General features: G+C 43.9%; 2 non-coding genes across 2 annotated transcripts; both read right to left on the reverse strand.

The window, feature by feature from the left end:
• Positions 1–1,342: 1,342 nt before the first annotated feature.
• On the reverse strand, positions 1,343–1,414 carry TRNAG-UCC (transfer RNA glycine (anticodon UCC)). Its single transcript has one exon. It is a non-coding gene; the product is annotated as a tRNA-Gly (tRNA).
• Positions 1,415–4,000: 2,586 nt separating this feature from the next.
• On the reverse strand, positions 4,001–4,072 carry TRNAG-UCC (transfer RNA glycine (anticodon UCC)). Its single transcript has one exon. It is a non-coding gene; the product is annotated as a tRNA-Gly (tRNA).
• Between the last annotated feature and the right edge of the window lie 15,644 nt (positions 4,073–19,716).

Genomic DNA, 19,716 nt, shown 5'->3' on the forward strand with positions numbered 1-19,716 from the left:
CCTTTCCTCTTCCGTATCTATCCCTTCCAATCTTCCATCCCCTATTAAGCTCCTGTTCAGCATAGCAGGTGAGGCCGCCAGGGCGAGGAACTGGTCCTCCCTTCCAGTTTTACCCCCTGACCCATAGTCTCGCGCTCCAGGACACTGCCCTTGAAGCGGTGGAGGGGAGATCCCTCGTTGAGTCCGAGGGAAAAACCAACCCTGGGGAGTAAACGGATCAATAGAGTATTAGATCGGTACTGACTGTTAAAGATTCACCAACCTGTGAGAAACAGGGCTAATATAGGTCCGCCTGTCAATACAATTTATTATAAAATTAGTAGACTATACACTGCTTACCAATTTAATTCATACCACTATCGTACATTTTTCGAGAAGTAGATGTGTTCTCTTCTTCAGCGATGAATAAATTCAGGCATGCATGCATAAATGAATAAAAAATAATTTCCTCTCAGTTACGGATAACCACTAAGATAACCACTAACTAGGGAGAAGACATACATTTTTGAATACATGAGTGAATGAATGCAGGCATGAATGAATAAATGAATGAAGATGAATGACTCAATTCATGGATGCATGAATGAATAAGGCTCTTTTCTCTCCCAGTCACGGATAACCACCAGCTGGGGAGAGAGCATTCATATTTATTAAATTATAACTTATTTCTTTCTTTCTTGCTCTCTTTCTTTCCTTCTTCCTTTCTTAATCTCTTTACCCTCCAGGGTTGGTCTTTCTCTCGGACTCAGCGAGGTATCTCACCTCTACCGCCTCAAGGGCAGTGTCGTGGAGCGTGAGACTTTGAGTCGGGGATACAACTGGGGAGGAGGACCAATATCTAGCCCAGGGGTCATATCACCTGCTATGCTGAACAGGGGCCTTGTGGGGGGGGGGTAATTAGAAGGGATAGACAAGGAAGAGGGAAGGAAACGGCCCTGACAAGTTAGGTACCATTTCGGAATTTGCCTGGAGGAAAAGTGGGGAAAAGACGGAAAACCACTTCGAGAATGGCTTAGGTGGGAATCGAAGCCACCTCTACTCAGTTGACCTCATGAGGCTGAATGGACCCCGTTTCAGCCCTCGTACCAATTTTCAAGTTTCGTGCCAGAGCCGGGAATCGAACCTTGGCCTCCGGGGGGTGGCAGCTAATCACACTAACTACTACACCACAGAGGCGGTCTAAATTATAACCAAAGGTTCAATTTTTCTGACGAAAGTGTACCTGCGAGGAACTTATGCAATACCATGAGTTCAGTCATTTTTTGTAAGTGGCTGTACATATTTTCAAATTTCAATAATACGGTGTGTGGGAATTTTAGTTTCTTGGGAATAAAAATATCCGTGCGATGGCCGGGAATCGAACCCGGATCAACTGCTTGGAAGGCAACTATGCTCACCATTACACCACCATCGCACTTGCTGCTAAAGTAGAGGAAAGAGAGACATCACACCAACAACGTTCCAGTTACTTGGATGGCTATGACGTGTACATTCCTTTCAATCGTGCGGCGTGCATTCGAGCGCTTCTTCAGCACCTTTCACTTCCTGTACAATTTAAAAAGCTATGAACAGTGTCTGAAGGATGGTGTTCAGCACTTCTGTAGTTCCAGGGCAAGTTGACGTCTTGTAATGTAAACTATTATAAAATACTACTTCTTCCTGGCATTTTCTCAATTAGCTGAAATCGGCACTTAATGTATTCAGCCTAGTTATACGGGCGAATGCCTTCCCCGACACCAGCCGCATATGGCGCGATGTATTCAATGTTGCGTGTTTCTGTGGTGGTTTCTTCGTGTGATGTGTTGTGTGTAATTGAACATGAGTATTAAAGACGAACACAGACACCCAACCTTCAAGGTAGGGGGACTACCAAGACGTGATTCAAATCCACGGACCAACCAGGAATCAAACACTGGGCCCTATGAACCGAAGCCAGTACGCTGACCATCAGATCAGCCAGAGCACTGCACAAACTGATATAAAACACAATAAATAATAATAATAATAATAATAATAATAATAATAATAATAATAATAATAATAATAATAATAATAATAATAATAATTTAGTGGCCTTATGTCCTAAAACTACTTTTACGATTTTGAGAGACGTCGGGGTGCAGGACATTTGCCCTGTAGGAGATTTACGTGTCAGTAAATGAAATGAAATGGCGTATGGCTTTAAGTGCCGGGAATGTCCGAGGACAAGTTCGGCTAACCAGATGCAGGTCTTTTGACTTGACTCCCATAGGCGACCTGCGCATCGTGAAGAGGATGAAATGATGATGAAGACGACACATACACTCAGCCCCCGAGCCACATAAATTAACTAATTATGGTTAAATATCCCGACCCTGCCGGGAATCGAACCCCGGACCCTAGTGACCAAAGGCCAGTACGCTAACCATTTAGCCATGGAGCCAGACTGCGTGTTAGTAAATCTACCGATACGAGGCTGGTGTATTTCATCAGCTTCAAATATAACTCCACTGAACTACAGTAGAATTGAACCCGCTTATTATTATTATTATTATTATTATTATTATTATTATTATTATTATTATTATTCCGCTTAAAACAACTGTTATATTTTCCAGTGTCCGCCTCTATGGTGTAGTGGATTGTGTCATTAGCTGCCATCCCCGGAGGCCCGGGGTCGATTCAGGCTCTGCCATTAAGTTTGAAAAGTGGTACGAAGGCTGGAACGGTGTCCAATCAGCCTTGGGAGGGCAACTGAGTAGAGGGGGTTTGATTCCCTCTCATCCATCCTCAAAGTGGTTTACCGTGGTTTTCTACTTTTCCTCCATGCAAATGACGGGATGGTACCTAAATTAAGACCACGGCCGCTTCCTTCCCTCTTACTTGTCTATCATTATTATTATTATTTCTTAATTAGTTTACCCTCATTGGTTGTTTGTTTTTTCCTCGGACTCAGCGACGGATCCCACTTCTACCGCCTCAAGGGTAGTGCCTTCGAGCGTGAGACTTTAAGTCGGGTTACAACTGGGAAGGAGACCAGTACCTTGCCAAGGCGGTTTCACCTGTTATGCCTTGTGGAGGATGGGAAGAATGGAACTGATGTGCAAGGATCGAAGAAGGAAGTGACCGTGTCCTTAATTTAGGTACCATCCCGGCATTTGCGTGGAGGAGAAGTGGGAAACCACGGAAAACCACTTCGAGGATGGCTGAGGTAGGATTTGAACCCCCCTCTACTCAATTGACCTCCTGAGGCCGAGTAGGCCCCGTTCCAGCCCTTGCACCACATTTCAAATTTCGTGGTAGAGCCGGGAATTAAACCCGGCCCTCCAGGGCTGGCAGCTAATCACACTAACAAATACACCACAGAGGCGGATCATTATTATTATTATTATTATTATTATTATTATTATTATTATTATTATTATTAAAACAACCGAACTATAACTACAAATAACCACAAATAAAGGCATTCTCTATCTATCCGTCATTCTCATCTAATTCTGGCCGAGAGGAAGTTGTTGCTGTTGCTTCAAGTAAGGGACTGGGAACCTCTTAATCACCAGCCATTTTTGAATGGAGTTTGCATCGAAGTGCAACAAACATTGCTTCTTCCTCTAAAGAAGTGGTAACATGCTTTTAAAGTCGTGTAGTGGAATAACCATAACGTAAACACGCTCGGAAATAGAATGTGCCCTAAGTATTGTACGTTGTCGCAATTGATATTTTATTAGACTTAAATTTAATGTATCAAGATATACTGTAATTCACTTCCCGTGTGGATACAAACCCTGTGGATACACACAACAAACATTGTAACTGGAAGTTCAATTTTTCTGAGAAAAGTCTACTTGCAAGGAATGTATACAATATCATGCACTCAATTCTTCCTTAAGTGACATTCGATGTTAGGCCCCTTAAAACAACAAGCAGCAACCTTAAGTGACTGTACATTCTAACATGTCTCCACCCTTCAGGGAACTAATACTGTGTGTGGGTTTTAGTTTAAGGGAAATAAAAAAAGTGCGATGGCCGGGAATCGAACCCGGATCAACTGCTTGGAAGGCAACTATGCTCACCATTACACCACCATCGCCGTTGCTGCCGAAGTAGAGGAAAGAGAGTCATCACACCAACAACGTTCTAGTTATTTGAATGGCTATGACGCGTACATTCTTTTCAATCGTTCGACGTTCATTCAAGCGCTTCTTCAGCACCTTTCACTTCCTGTCTTTCTTTATATTTGTTCTTAATCTGCTTACCCTCCAGGGTTGACTTTTCCTTCGGACTCAGCGAGGGATCCCACCTCTACCGCCTCAAGGGCAGTGTCCTGGAGCTTCAGACTTTGGGTCAGAGGGATGCAACTGGAGAGGATGACCAGTACCTCGCCCAGGCGGCTTCACCTGCTATGCTGAACAGGGGCCTTGCGAGGGGATGGGAAGATTGGAAGGAATAGACAAGGAAAGGGAAGGAAGCGGCAGTAGCCTTCAGTTTGGTACCATCCCGGCATTTGCCTGGAGGAGAAGTGGGAAACCACGGAAAACCACTTCCAGGATCGCTGAGGTGGGAATCGAACCCACCTCTACTCAGTTGACCTCCCGAGGCTGAGTGGACCCGTTCCAGCCCTCGTACCACTTTTCAAATTTCGTGGCAGAGCCTGGATTCGAACCGGGACCTCTAGGGGGTGGCAGCTAATCACACTAGCCACTACACCACGAATATTTGAAAAGTGGTATGAGAGTTGGAACGGGGTCCACTCAGCCTCGGAAGGCTAACTGAGTGGAGGGGGGTTCGATTCCCACTTCAGCCATCCTGGAAGTGGTTTTCCTGCTTTCCCACTTCTCCTCCAGGCAAATGCCGGGATGGTACCTAACTTAAGGCCACGGCGGCTTCCTTCCCTCTTCCTTGTCTATCCCTTCCTATCTCCCCCCCCCCCCTCCCGCAAGGCCCCTGTTCAGCATAGCAGGTGAGGCTGCCTGGGCGAGGTACTGGTCATCCTCCCCAGTTGTATCCCCTGACCCAATGTCTCACGCTCAAGGACACTCTCCTTGAGGCGGTAGAGGTGGGATCCCTGGCTGAGTACGAGGGAAAAACCAACCCTGGAGGGTAAACATGTTAAGAAAGAAGAACTGAGGTCGGCACATTTAGTGGATTTAGCCTAGTTAACAGCTGGATGCCATTCCTGACCCCGACGCTATATGGCGAGATGTATTCACTTTCTGTGGCGATTTTCTTGTGCGATATGTTGTGTGTAACTGAAGTTTAGTTGAAGTGTATTTGAACATTAAGCAGAACTGTTAAGAGGAACGCAGGCATACAAGGTAGAGGGACTATCGGGACGTGATTAAAATCCCTGGCCCACCCGAGAATCAAACTCGGGGACCTCTGAACCGAAGGCCAGTACGCTTTACCATCAGCCAGAGCATCGGGAAAAAGTAATAATAATAATAATAATAATAATAATAATAATAATAATAATAATAATAATAATAATAATGTCCGCATCTGTGGTGTAGTGGTTAGTGTGATTAGCTGCCACCACCAGAGGCCCGGGTTCGAAATTTGAAAATAGTACAGGGCTGGAACGGAGTCCACTCAGCCTCGGGAGGTCAACTGAGTAGAGGAGGGTTCGATTCCCACCTCAGCCATCCTGGAAGTGGTTTTCCGTGGTTTCGCACTTCTCCTCCAGGCAAATGCCGGGATGGTGCCTAACTTAAGGCCACGCCCGCCTCCTTCCCTCTTCCTACTCTATCCCTTCCCTGTTCAGCATTGCAGGTGAGGCCGCCTTGGCGAGGTACTGGTCATCCTCCCCAGTTGTATCCCCCGAACCAGAGTCTGAAGCTCCAGGACACTGCCCTTGAGGCGATAAAGGTGGGATCCCTCGCTGAGTCCGAGGGAAAAACCAACCCTGGAAGGTAAGCAGATTAAGAAATAAATAAATAAATAAATAAATAAATAAATAAATAAATAAATAAATAAATAAGTAATAATAATAATAATACCGTAATAATAATAAATGTAAGTACCATTAACTTCTATTTACGGTTTTGGAGACGCCGACGTACCGGAATTTTGTCTTGCATGATTTTACGTGCCGATAAATATACACTGACGCGAAGTTGGCGTACGTACATTGCTGTTTGTAGAAAGTGAAACACCAAAACTGGCAGCTGTGATCACAATGCAATTTATTCCACATATTAGGGATATGACAAGACACAAATGATTACAATTACAGAACTGTACATGCACGGTGACCGTGGAAATTCAGTACTGCGTAGCGCCACCACGCGCTGCAATCAGAGCCGCTAGACGTCGTGACATGGAATCAAAGAGCGCCTGAATATGCTGCTGGGAAAATTCTGCCACGCGGTTTGTAGACGCGTCCATAAATCATTAACAGCCAAGCAGGAGGATCTGAACGAACAAGGTGCCGACCGACCATATCCCAGACATGTTCAATGTGTGACATATCCGGCGAACGGGTAGGCCAGGGAAGCAGTGGTATCCGTCGTTCTTCGAAGGAGGCTTGCACATTCCTCGCCTCATGCGGCCGGGCATTGTCCTGTTGGAATATGACGTCTGGAGCGGCCTGCAGGAAGGGTAGTGCCTCGGGCTGTAAAACCTCCCTGATGTAGCGGTAGCTGTTCAGACTGTCCTCAAGACGTAGAAGGCGAAATCGCATGTTATAGGCAATTGCACCCCAAACCATCACACTTGGCGTTTGTCCGCTACGCCGCTCAACAATGCAGTCTGCCCGATGGCGTTCACCACGGCGGCGTCTAACGCGTATGCGGCCATCACTGTAGGACAAGTTGAAGCGGGACTCGTCCCAAAACACTACATTTTGCCACTCAGCACGCCAGTGTCGGTGTTCACGTGCCCTTTGCAGTCTACGGCGTTGGTGGTTGCTGATCAATGGAAGCCTGCGCAATGGCATGCGTGCCACTTGTCCGGCCCTCAGAAGACGGCGTCGAACCGTCGATACAGACATCCCCACATCCGTTGCAGTGCTCCAACGTCGAGCCAACACCGTGGACGAAGCTGTTCTGTCCGTTACGGCCAAGCGGACAAGATGGCGGTTATGTCGCGCTGTGGTCACATTGTGTCGTTCAGTACCCTGTCGGCGCTGTGTACGGCCCTCTTATCTCCCTGGTTCCACATACGCCTCACCGTTGAAGCAGCGTACCCTGTACGAGCCGCAATATCACGGTACGACAGACCCATCTCCAGGAATCCTATCATTCTGCCCCGTTCGAACGCACTCACATGCTGATATTCCCTCCTGTGATGACGGTGAGGCATAGTGGCACTTAGGTACACGTTTCCACTTCGTATGACGGCTCCGCACTGACTGAGCGTTGCGTAACACTGTCCTTGCCGGTCACTCACAGAAGGGCACTGCTGAGCCTACGTGCACGCCATCTCTCTGTAATTGAAATCACGTATTATGGTTCCACTCTTACATACGTCCTCTGATTTTGACGTGTTTCAGATCATTGCTTCCGAGTGTTTCACTTTCTACAAACAGCAGTGTATTTGACCGAGCTCGATAGCTGCACCCGCCCTATAAGTGCGGCCAGTATCCAGTAATCGGGAGATAGTGGGTTCGATCCCCACTGTCGGCAGCTCTGAAGATGGTTTTCCATGGTTTCCCATTTTCACACCAGGCAAATGCCGGGGCTGTACCTTAATTAAGACCAAGGCCGCTTCCTTCCAATTCCTAGGCCTTTCCTGTCCCATCGTCGCCATAAGACCTATCTGTGTCAGTGCGACGTAAAGCAAATAGCAAAAAAAAGTACGTATTTGAGCACCTTCAAATACCACCGCACTGGTCTGGAAATCGAACCCACAAACTTCAGCCCAGAAGGCCAACGCTACACCGCTTTGGATACTCATCCCGGCGAGATGTGAATTTGGGCCCAACAGAGGTTATTAATAAGATGGAATAAATGAAATCGGCCCCGAAAGGTGTTGTTGTAACGTCTGATCTGAGGTTCTTACTTGTAGTATTAAATGAATTCGGCCTCGACCGGTGTTTGCGTAATGAACCCTAATTGTCTATTTTTCTTTGTCACTGGCTATGTTTCAGCTCCTTGCATAATTGTAGGTGGGAATATTATTTTAGTCCGTCGGTGTGATGTAGTGGTTGGTGAGATTAGCTGCCAACCCCGGAGGTGGGGTTCGATTCCCGGCTCTGTCATGAAATTTGAGAAGTGGTACTGTACCGTACCCAGGGGTAAATACCCTCTAGGATAATGCCTCCATTCCTGTATGAACATCCGACTAACTCAGGGTTGGGCAGAGTGTGGGTTGGTTGTCGATTGGGTCAGGATAAAAAGTCGAAGTTCTACACTAAAATAGCAATCAATGACAGGAAATGGAGGTATAACACGAATGAGAAACAATCATAGGGGGTAAAATGGATTTATTAATAAATATCCCCGATCATATCACATGAAAATAATTAAATCAAGAAAAATAATAATTTGTAAAAAAATGAACTCAAAGTATTGAAATAAATCGAAATTAGAAACGTTAATTGAATGATTATACCAAATTTGACATTAAAAAAAACAAGTTCAACAAAGAACATTTATATAAATCAAGACTGAGTTTCTTCTTATAGTCCAATGTTTATATTGTATGGCAACAAGCGTACGCAAACACTGACATGTGGTATTTCCGTATGGAGTTTCACACTATCGTATCCCAACGATACGGTTTCAAAAGTTAAGTTACTCCCGAGAGTCGCCGAAATTACAATTAAATAAAAGTTACATTATAAAGAAAAGTTACGACGAAAAGAAAAATAATTAAGACGCAATGGACGCTAGGTAAGTTATGCAAAATACTAGGGGCATATCCTATACTGTATTTACAACAATTCAAATAATCAAACTAAACATATATATATACATCGGATATCGAGTAAAATCTTAAATGCTACACTGATTCTAATGTGAATCCCGGTTCACTGCAAGAGATCTAGACAGAACTAGATAAACCAACAATACTTCAGCACTCGGGCTGTTCCCTTTAAAAACAACGAGACAAGGTATACAATCACAAATAATAATGTAAAACATCATCCTGTAAGGGAAAAACATATAAATAACCCTTGATATCATGAAGAAAGCAATGGGCAACATTGCCTCTTTCTGCTGCGTTTGAGCGCTCAACAGCGCGATCATCCGTCATGTACTTCCGGGTAGATTACGGGCTGAAAAGAAATGTTGAACTCCACTATGCTAAAGATTGGATTTTGTCTCCCGAGGCCGCCACAAGGAAATACTGTCTCCTTCACACTTACAGATAAACACAGGCCAGAAATCAGCTTGCCATGAGATAACGCCTTTCATCGGCTACACGAAAACTCACGTATATTCATTCCTTCTTAGCATGCTTGGGCCATTTAACAACATCAGACTCAATAGTCTGGAATTAACACTGTCCATTCTGATCACAATATACACTCAGAAGACACTAGGCAGGCACACACATCTGCACAATACTCTTTATCTTGTCAGGCATACAATCGGCCTGCACCAATACATTATAATTCAGCATGCAATCTTAATCTCATTATTTCTCATGAATCCCACTGGCCTTTCCACGTAATGAGACGCAGTTCGAGTCCTTGGCAGACCATCAGGCAAACAGAATCCAACTTAACTTCAAAGATCTTATTTTAACAACGACGTTCTGCAGCTCCTTCAATCAGCTTCTGTAAAACCATGCATCATGCAGAATAGCTATATCTGTCTCTCTGAATAACCGAAATAAAATGAACTAATACGTGTTTAACGTTGTATAAAAATGAACATGTCGATCTAGCCCTTCTAGCATATATTTAAGGAAAACTCGGAATATCCTACGCTAAATAACATACACAAATAAACAACAACTGATCCTATCAATCCCTCATTTTCCCAAACATCTAATCATAAAGCAAAATGAAAATAAAATAAACATGCATTATTCTCGTATCCGAATCTATCATAGTAACAAAATTAAACAAACACATGCCGTCAGGCTTACTTTACATCAAAATTAAAAATTCTATCTACACTGCCCTAGTACCTTAACATAATTTACATATCATGCCATAAATAACACATGCGCCTTACTGTATTTACATGACGACTCTCGAGATACCAGGATAGCAGCTTACATCCCCACTGATTTAGGAATCTACACCATGTTAATCACAGCATTAACATGTGTGAATGCACTTCCTTCCTCTGCAGGCATATCCATCATCTTGCTGGAAAATAATTCACTGGAACACAGAAGACTATAGTTGATAATATCTTCGCTGCTTAATGCTGCGAGCCGAAATACCCTTACTCTTTACAAGATCAGCTAAACACACTGATTCACATATATATTACACACTTCACTTAAAGGGTAAAAATACAGTTTGAAAAGCAGCACACGGTTCGTTACGGAAGTTCCACGCGAAAACGCGCCCGTCGCGAAATAGTGAAACAATAGCACGTTTCCACTACACTTGTTACTCAGCGGTCACTAAACACCGTCTTTATCGATTGAAAGTAAACTCTGCCAAAATTATACTATTCCATTTACTCAAGTACAGTAAAATATTGCAACAGCACAATTTAAAGTATCATTGAGAACCAGTTACTGTTACTGGAATAACACCACGTTAATCACGATCACCAATCAAAGTTTGTGCTTCCACACTTTCCAAGCATTTAACACAGAGTGACGCTCTCCAGAGCTAAGGTTACTGAGGAGGCTTCGGTGACGCCATTAATGCTGGGGTTCCCGGGTGTCTGATCCAACCACCAATCAGAGAGTTCGTCATATATGATGATACAATACTTATTGTGATATATTTACAAAACACAGCTCAAACACTAGCAAATCTCTTCCACCAATTTTTTATATTACATTTCCAAATTATCTGACTTCTGAAACTGTGGAAAACCGATTACCTACAGAAACTGACTTTATCAACTGAGCACGTTGGTCATCCTGGAATTTAGATTTGGCGCGGTGTAGCCTCCAGGTTTGCCAACTCCTTAAGTTCCCATTGGCTGAAATATCTTGCTTGGTCAGCATCTAATACACGTGTCGATCCTTGCCAGCGCTTGGGTACGCTATCTTTTCTCACGGTCATACGGAAATATGAAGCAATATCCAGCGACTAACTGTCTTGCTCAACATCCGGTATCAACTATCTTGGGATATGATGCTTTAACATGTTAGACTGTAACTTTTATGAATACATTTTACATATTGGGTCAAATAATATTCTAATTATTATTATGGGCCGGCAGGATACGGCTCGGTACTAGGGTTGGAACGGGGTCCACTCAGCCTCGGGAGATCAACTGAGTAGAAGGAGATGAATTTCCACCTCATCCATCCTCGAAGTGATTTTCCGTGGTTTCCTCACTTATCCTTCGTGTAAATGCCGGGATGGTACCTAACTTAAGGCCACGGCCGCTTCTTTGCCCGTTCCTTACCCATTCCTTCTAATCTTCTCATCTCCCACAAAACACCTGTTTAGCGTAGCAGGTGAGGCGGCCATGGCGAGGTACTAGTCCTCTCTCTCATTTGTACCTCACCCTCTGTCAAAAATGTCTCAGGCTCCAGGTTACTGCCCTTGAGGTGGTAGAGACGGTCTTGAAATTTATTCAGAAAGAATAAACACTTCCCCCATAAAGAGGTTGCCCTTGAGGAAAAAAATATACTACATTTATGGCTATATAAATGATTTCTGAGTATGGACAGTGAGCCTTTCAAGGCTTTGAGAACCATGGTTTTTGTTAACGACTCTGATAGACTGAACCTTGATCGGAATTCTTCGAAGAACTTAGGAATTTTTCCTCTCGCGCCTATCATGTTGCTTATAACCTCGATGTTATCCAGTCCGTATTCACGTCGGTAGCAGGGGATGGTTCGTAGATGCTTTCGCTGGGCTGATCAGCGTGCGATTCAAACAGAACCGTAGGATCAATGATATATCCATTGGTGTTATTTTTTAAGGCTATCATATCAATCTTGCGTGTACTGCCGTTCTCCGATAATTCATGGACCTCTTCGTGAACTGTATAACCAGCGTCTCGCAAAGACTGAGCGACGGAGCTTCGTATGGGATGGTGTCTAGTAAGTCGCAAGGTTTCGCCGTAGGGACAGTATCCCAGGACATGAGAAAGGGTTTCTGTCTCGTTGTGGCAATGCCGACAACGGTTATTGTCCTGGGATCTGCCTGGCACGGCTCGAACGGCTGCGACGTTAGCGGCCATCTTTAGAGCATCACGCCAGTCAGTGCAAGACAGGCCATCATAGTGTATTATCCAACTATTCGCTGAAAGGTTTTCTTTAAATAAGATAACACCTTATCCATTTTGAGGAATCTGACACCATTTTTTAAATTCCTGATATCTCAGTAATTGTCATATTTTTTTGGAATCCAAAAGACCATTTATGGAATTTAATAAGCTGACGCAAGGTGAAATGCGCAGGTTTTGTAGGCATTTATTACTCTCCTCGGAGAGATTCCTACTTTCAAAAATATAAGGGTTGCCTTTTATTTGTAGGGTAACAAGGGCGCAAATCTATTACAGGACAGCTTCCCACTGTGATCTTTGAACTTCCTGTGTTCAAACCATCAGGTGTGTCGGCAGGAAGCTGAAGGATTTCTTTCAGCGTGCATTTGATCATTTTGTCGCTGTCTTTCAGAAATTTCAGAGGAATACAGTTTAGCGCGACTGTCTGAAATGGATAAATCAATGGAAGAATTTATGACGGTGAACTTTTGATCTGCATGAAGGAGAGGAGAAGACAGTGACTCCAATTTGAGACTACAGTAGATCCTTTTTTTGCTAGTGGCTTTTAAGTCGCACCGACACAGATAAGTCTTACGGCAACGATGGGATAGGAAAGGCCTAGAAGTTGAAAGGAAGCGGCCGTGGCCTTAATAAACGTACAGTCCCAGCATTTTCCTGGTGTGAAAATGGGAAACCACGGAAAACTATCCTCAGGGCTGCCGACAGTGGGGTTCAAACCCACTGTCTTTCGGATGCAAGCTCACAGCCGCGCGCCTCTAACAGCACGGCTAACTCGCCTGGTGAGGAGCAGATCCTGTATCGTTCTGTGTGTGTGAAAGGTAATTCCGTTCCGAAAGTTCACTCCGAGATTCTTATGGACTCATCTTGCGATATCGCTTTTATATCTCCACCAAAGATAGATACACTGACTGACAGAGCAAATGCAACACCAAGAAGGAGTGGTCAGAACTTTATGCCAATTGCAGGGTAGACTGACGTCACTGAGGTATGCTCATGATGTGAAATGCACCGCTGTGCTGCGCACGTAGCGAACGATAAATGGGACACGGCGTTGGCGAATGGCCCACTTCGTACCGTGATTTCTCAGCCGACAGTCACTGTAGAACGTGTTGTCGTGTGCCACAGGACACGTGTATAGCTAAGAATGCCAGGCCGCCGTCAACGGAGGCATTTCCAGCAGACAGACGACTTTACGAGGGGTATGGTGATCGGGCTGAGAAAGGCAGGTTGGTCGCTTCGTCAAATCGCAGCCGATACCCATAGGGATGTGTCCACGGTGCAGCGCCTGTGGCGAAGATGGTTGGCGCAGGGACATGTGGCACGTGCGAGGGGTCCAGGCGCAGCCCGAGTGACGTCAGCACGCGAGGATCGGCGCATCCGCCGCCAAGCGGTGGCAGCCCCGCACGCCACGTCAACCGCCATTCTTCAGCATGTGCAAGACACCCTGGCTGTTCCAATATCGACCAGAACAATTTCCCGTCGATTGGTTGAAGGAGGCCTGCACTCCCGGCGTCCGCTCAGAAGACTACCATTGACTCCACAGCATAGACGTGCACGCCTGGCATGGTGCCGGGCTAGAGCGACTTGGATGAGGGAATGGCGGAACGTCGTGTTCTCCGATGAGTCACGCTTCTGTTCTGTCAGTGATAGTCACCGCAGACGCGTGTGGCGTCGGCGTGGAGAAAGGTCAAATCCGGCCGTAACTGTGGAGTGCCCTACCGCTAGACAACGCGGCATCATGGTTTGGGGCGCTATTGCGTATGATTCCACGTCACCTCTAGTGCGTATTCAAGGCACGTTAAATGCCCACCGCTACGTGCAGCATGTGCTGCGGCCGGTGGCACTCCCGTACCTTCAGGGGCTGCCCAATGCTCTGTTTCAGCAGGATAATGCCCACCCACACACTGCTCGCATCTCCCAACAGGCTCTACGAGGTGTACAGTTGCTTCCGTGGCCAGCGTACTCTCCGGATCTCTCACCAATCGAACACGTGTGGGATCTCATTGGACGCCGATTGCAAACTCTGCCCCAGCCTCGTACGGACGACCAACTGTGGCAAATGGTTGACAGAGAATGGAGAACCATCCCTCAGGACACCATCCGCACTCTTATTGACTCTGTACCTCGACGTGTTTCTGCGTGCATCGCCGCTCGCGGTGGTCCTACATCCTACTGAGTCGATGCCGTGCGCATTGTGTAACCTGCATATCGGTTTGAAATAAACATCAATTATTCGTCCGTGCCGTCTCTGTTTTTTCCCCAACTTTCATCCCTTTCGAACCACTCCTCCTTGGTGTTGCATTTGCTCTGTCAGTCAGTGTATTAGGCCGTCAGTAAGCTGACCTTCAGATATATTGATAGACACTGATTTAGACATGTTGATGTTCAGAGCTATCTCTCTGAATCTTCTCATTGCTATTTCAGTCAGATCTAGTGCAGAAGCTTTGTCTTTACCAACAATAACAGTGTCATCGGCGAATCCCAGTACTGTGGAGGCTTCAGACCTTCTACAAGTGGAAACCCATATTCTCTAGCTATATATTCCTCTAAGAGTTCATTCAGAATATGGTCCGTTGCGTTATTATAAAGCGTAGGTGACAATGGCGAACCTTGAAAAACGCCTCTCCTCAGTTTTATGCTCTTAGTTCTCGAGTAGTTGGATTCAATTTGGGTTGTATTGCCCTCTTGAAGCGAGAGGATTAGCTGGACATGTTTAGATGGAGCAGCAAAATTTTCTAGAGCTCTTCTCAGATGGTCATGGCCAATGTTATCAAATGCCTTTTGGATATCCAGGAAGACTATAGTTTCATAAGGTTTCTCGTTCTTTGCCTTCGCCAGAATCGACTGTAGCAATGAAGTATTGGTTATCGTGCCGGGTGAGGCAGTGAATCCCCTCTAATTATCACTGAATGTCACGAATTCTCTCAACCGGCGATGTAGAACTCTCTCGATAACTCTACGTAAAACTGAACAGATGGAAATGGGCCTCCAATTTGACGCAACTTTCTCATCGCCTGACTTATAGATCAAGACAGTTCTTGACTTTTGCAAACACGCAGGGACGTGGGACGTTATTAACATTCTCGTTGCTATTATAGCAATAATATCACACACGGAATCATCTTTCACAACCCTCATCAACACATGATCTGGTCCAGGCGATGTATCAACAGCTATACCTTTCACTGCGAAAATGACCTCTTCCTTAGAGCTGTTGAGTTGATAGATGTCATCCAAAGCGATTCGTTCTGATGCGGACAATGAACTTGGACAATCATTTCGTATACAATCGTTACTAGTTGAATAGAGAGAAGAGAAATGGTTTTCAACGTCACGAATAGGAATTTTGCATTGTTTCCATTATTTCCCAGTACTCTGCGAACTGCTTTTCTTCTCTGATTGTAGTATTGAAATTGTGTTAGCTGATAGGCATACTTTTCTTGTTTTTTGCCATATCTCTTTTAGATTGTCTTTCGAAATTTGACGATTTTGCATAATTCCTCTGAATGTGTAAGTTGCTTTTGTTTTTCCTCAAGCCATAAAACCTTCTGGCATGGTGTTTAAGTCCAGGGAAGACAACAATTGTTTTCGCAAGTTAGTCGGAGAAGTCATTTACCCAATTCGAAAACGTGGAATTATTAATACCATCCTGGAATAGCTTTTTCCAGTTTTGCATATCAGTCTTGAATGTGCCCAAGACCGTGTAATTTGACATACAGGAAACAGGCGGTACAACGTTCGATACTTCGTCTGAGGAACATGTGTTACCGAGGGGAATTTTATTCTTCGTTTGTCGATCGACATCCTTGGACATCCGGATGCGCTTTGCTGATGTGTACACCCAAACCCCTAGCACCTTGAAAATAGCGTCCACAGTGCTTGCATTTCATCTTGATATTTGGGTCGTTCTGGGTAAGATTCTCTACACCTGCAGATGTGAGGTTAATATTTGAATTCTCATCCATAGTTATGCCTTTATTAGGGACTAGCAAATGTACCCGTGCTTCGCTACGGCGTTCAACATTGTATTCGAATATCGAAGTAAACAGTGTACATGCAGTAAATAAGATTGTTTTAAAATTGCATCTCTCTTAGCGTTATGCGAGAAAGAGCATGGGGATGTCCCCATACGTTGTTTCCAATGTAAAGTGTTTGTTACGGATTTGTGATATAACGGCAGGCTCACTTGCCTACTGCCATTCACAATCGAGTTGGGAAGTTTACATTATAATTGGAGGCCCCATTGCCTACTGCGCGGTCACAATCAAGTTGGGAGTGTTCGTTACAATGGCAGGCCCCATTTCCTACTCCCAAACAGATTACAGTCGAGGAGATTTTATTATAATGGCAGGCAAATTCCCTACCACCATTCAAAATTGAGTTGTGCCGTTATCATTATAATGTCAGGCCGATTTTCCTACTGCCAGCCAGCTTACTGCCAGTCACACCAAGTTGGTGAGTTTCCATCAAAATAGCAGGCCACTATGCCTAATGCTAGTCACATTTTAGATGAGGACATTTGTTTATAATGGCGGGCAACCTTGCCTTCTGCCAAACACAATCGGGTAGGGAAGTTTTACACAAAACTGCATGTTCACTTGCCTTCTGCAAGTCAAATCGAGAAGCGAACTATTCATTACAATTGTAGACCTTCCTTACTAATGACAGTTACACAGGAATTGGAGAAGGGCCCTTTTATACAGCCAGTCAAAGTCGGTGTGGGAGGTACTGATTACATTAGCAGACCCACCCTTTCTCGATCGCTACAAATCGACATCAGTGAATATATATAGATCGACATACGAAAGTATATGCGTGGTTACAATATTGAAGACCTTGATTTACAGATTAACTGCTACTAAACGTACGTAATATCGACAAAGAATTATACTATAAGACACGCCGGATTTAGTGCCCTAAATGGCTGGTCCTATCATATGTCATCTATTCTAGGGTCAGACTGAGTTAGAAACGTGGAACAGGGTAACGTTTTTGTAAGATTATCTCACATTACATTACTTTTCGGATAATTATGTGACAGCTACATACATAGCATTTGGCTCACATATGGCTACTGGGTGGGCCAATTTTCGTGAAGAGTTTGAAGATTCTGTATTTCATGTAAGTAATCGAAAGTATGAAATATGCTTGTGAAAATTCCAAACTGGCTTAACATCGATTAATAGAGAAAAATCAAGCGTAAAAGGGATACAAATACGGCAAAAGTCATAAGACCAAGGTTGTAGATTATTCCAAATTGAACGGAGATTGTGCAATCTGTTATGTGATAGGAATTTCCGAAGGTCTGCACCATCATTAAAATTGCCTGCATATTTTGATATTCTTCGGGGATAAAAAGTGAAAAATGTAATAATCTATGATGTTTTCCGTTCGTTACAGGCTAAAACGTATAATTTTGTCAAATTTCAATTATCTTCTTTTTTTCTTCTGGCAGATTATGCCGCAATCTGGATTTTAGGCAAGGCGGTTAAAAATTAGGACTTTCAGGAAACTAAACAAAAAATTGTGCAGATGGTCATTATTACCCCTTTAATGGAAAGCTGTACGAAAATTTCGCCGAAATAGTCAGTGTAGTGGCACACAGTCGTTACGATTTGATTTATATAAATAAGGAATCTGCTCCATGTAAAACACCTTTGTGGCTATGTCCGCTGGACTTAACCTGCAAAACTGACCATTCATGGTATCTCCCTTATTAATCCTCCTGACGAAAAAATGCACATGAAAAAATGGTTTAGAGGTGGAATTCCATCACGTTTGGTCGATTTCCAGTCAGGTTGGTCTTGTTCTGTATATATTGTGGAAGAGTAAAATCACCATTTCGGTTCCCTATAAACCGCCAGTCCATTCCGGAACATGAAATGTTATTTACGTTTAATACCTACCTTTGGACAGGTGGATGCTAAATATAAATTTTGGTTCGAATGTCTTCAGTAGTTTTCCAGTTGTAAGGAATACGCTTTACACGCACCCGGTCGTGAGTTAAGTCCGATGGGACTTGTACAGAAAAACGGTCCGTTAATGATATCTCCCTTATTAATCCTCGTATCGAAATGATGCACATGAGAAAAAAGGTTTAGAAATTAATTTCTACCAAGGCAGGTAGATTTAAATTAACGTTGGTTGTGTATATTTTGTGGAAGTGCAAAATCCAGTTTCTGTTTCGTATAAACCCCCAGTCAGTTCAGGGATTTAGAAACAATATTTGCCCTAAAACCTGTCAAGGACAGGCGTATTCTAAATATGAGTCTTGGTGGAAATACATCCAGTAGTTTGTAGCACTCGCGTACATACGGCGTAATTAAGGAAGAAAATAATACAGTTAAGAAAGTTGAAACTAATAGAAAATATATTATAACTGAGGACAGCCGGATAACGACAAATATGTAAATGCCAAGTGAATGTATTGGAAAATCAAATGCCCCTCAATAAATTATGCTAGTGTGAGTTATGGATATAATAAAGCGGTGACAGAGGAGAAATTTAGGTCCAGTGATTCCTAGGTAAACAAATAATAATAAGATGACTAATGGTGTTATTACTTAATCTATTCGAGGGTGGTTATAACAACCAACGATATTCCGCCAATATCCCGCAGGTAGGCCGATTGACGCCTATCTTGTCTTCTACCCAAGGAACAACCACGAATTTAAAAGCATGATGAGAAAAATGGCAATACGTTACTTCCCTGCTGGCATGCAGTCACAAACTTTGCCATGGTAACCTGTAGGTTCGTTGTCGGTCTGTCTGTCACTCAATGCAGAGCATGATACCAGCGGACAATTGTAAATTTCTCCGTCATGTGAAGAGTAAGGTAAATTATGAACATAACGAAAGTTGTTTATAATGAAGAGACGTTTCCCGTACGGTGAACGAAGTTTACAGAAAATCAATAGTATAAGAGACAATGGAGGAAAACCATTCTGGTTTTCCTATAAACCCCCCGTCTTTTCAAAGATTTTAAAATGACATGCATATCGAAACCTTCCCCGGGATGAGTATACTCTAAATATGATGTTTGGTTGAGATCTATCTAGCCGTTTCGACGTGATGGTGGAAAAACCATTCTGGTTTTCCTATAAACCCCCGTATATTCAAAGATTTTAAAATGATATACATATCGAAACCTTCCCCGGGATGAGTATACTCTAAATATGCAGTTTGGTTGAGATCTATCCAGCCGTTTCGACGTGATGGTGGAAAAACCATTCTGATTTTCCTATAAACCCCCCGTCTATTCAAAGATTTTAAAATGATATGCATGTCGAACCTTCCCCGGGATGAGTATACTCTAAATATGAAGTTTGGTTGAGATCTATCTAGCCGTTTCGACGTGATGGTGGAAAAACCACTCTGGTTTTCCTATAAACCCCCCGTATATTCAAAGATTTTAAAA

The sequence above is a fragment of the Anabrus simplex genome, chromosome 1 (genome assembly GCF_040414725.1).
Source record: "Anabrus simplex isolate iqAnaSimp1 chromosome 1, ASM4041472v1, whole genome shotgun sequence".
Lineage (NCBI taxonomy): Eukaryota > Metazoa > Arthropoda > Insecta > Orthoptera > Tettigoniidae > Anabrus > Anabrus simplex.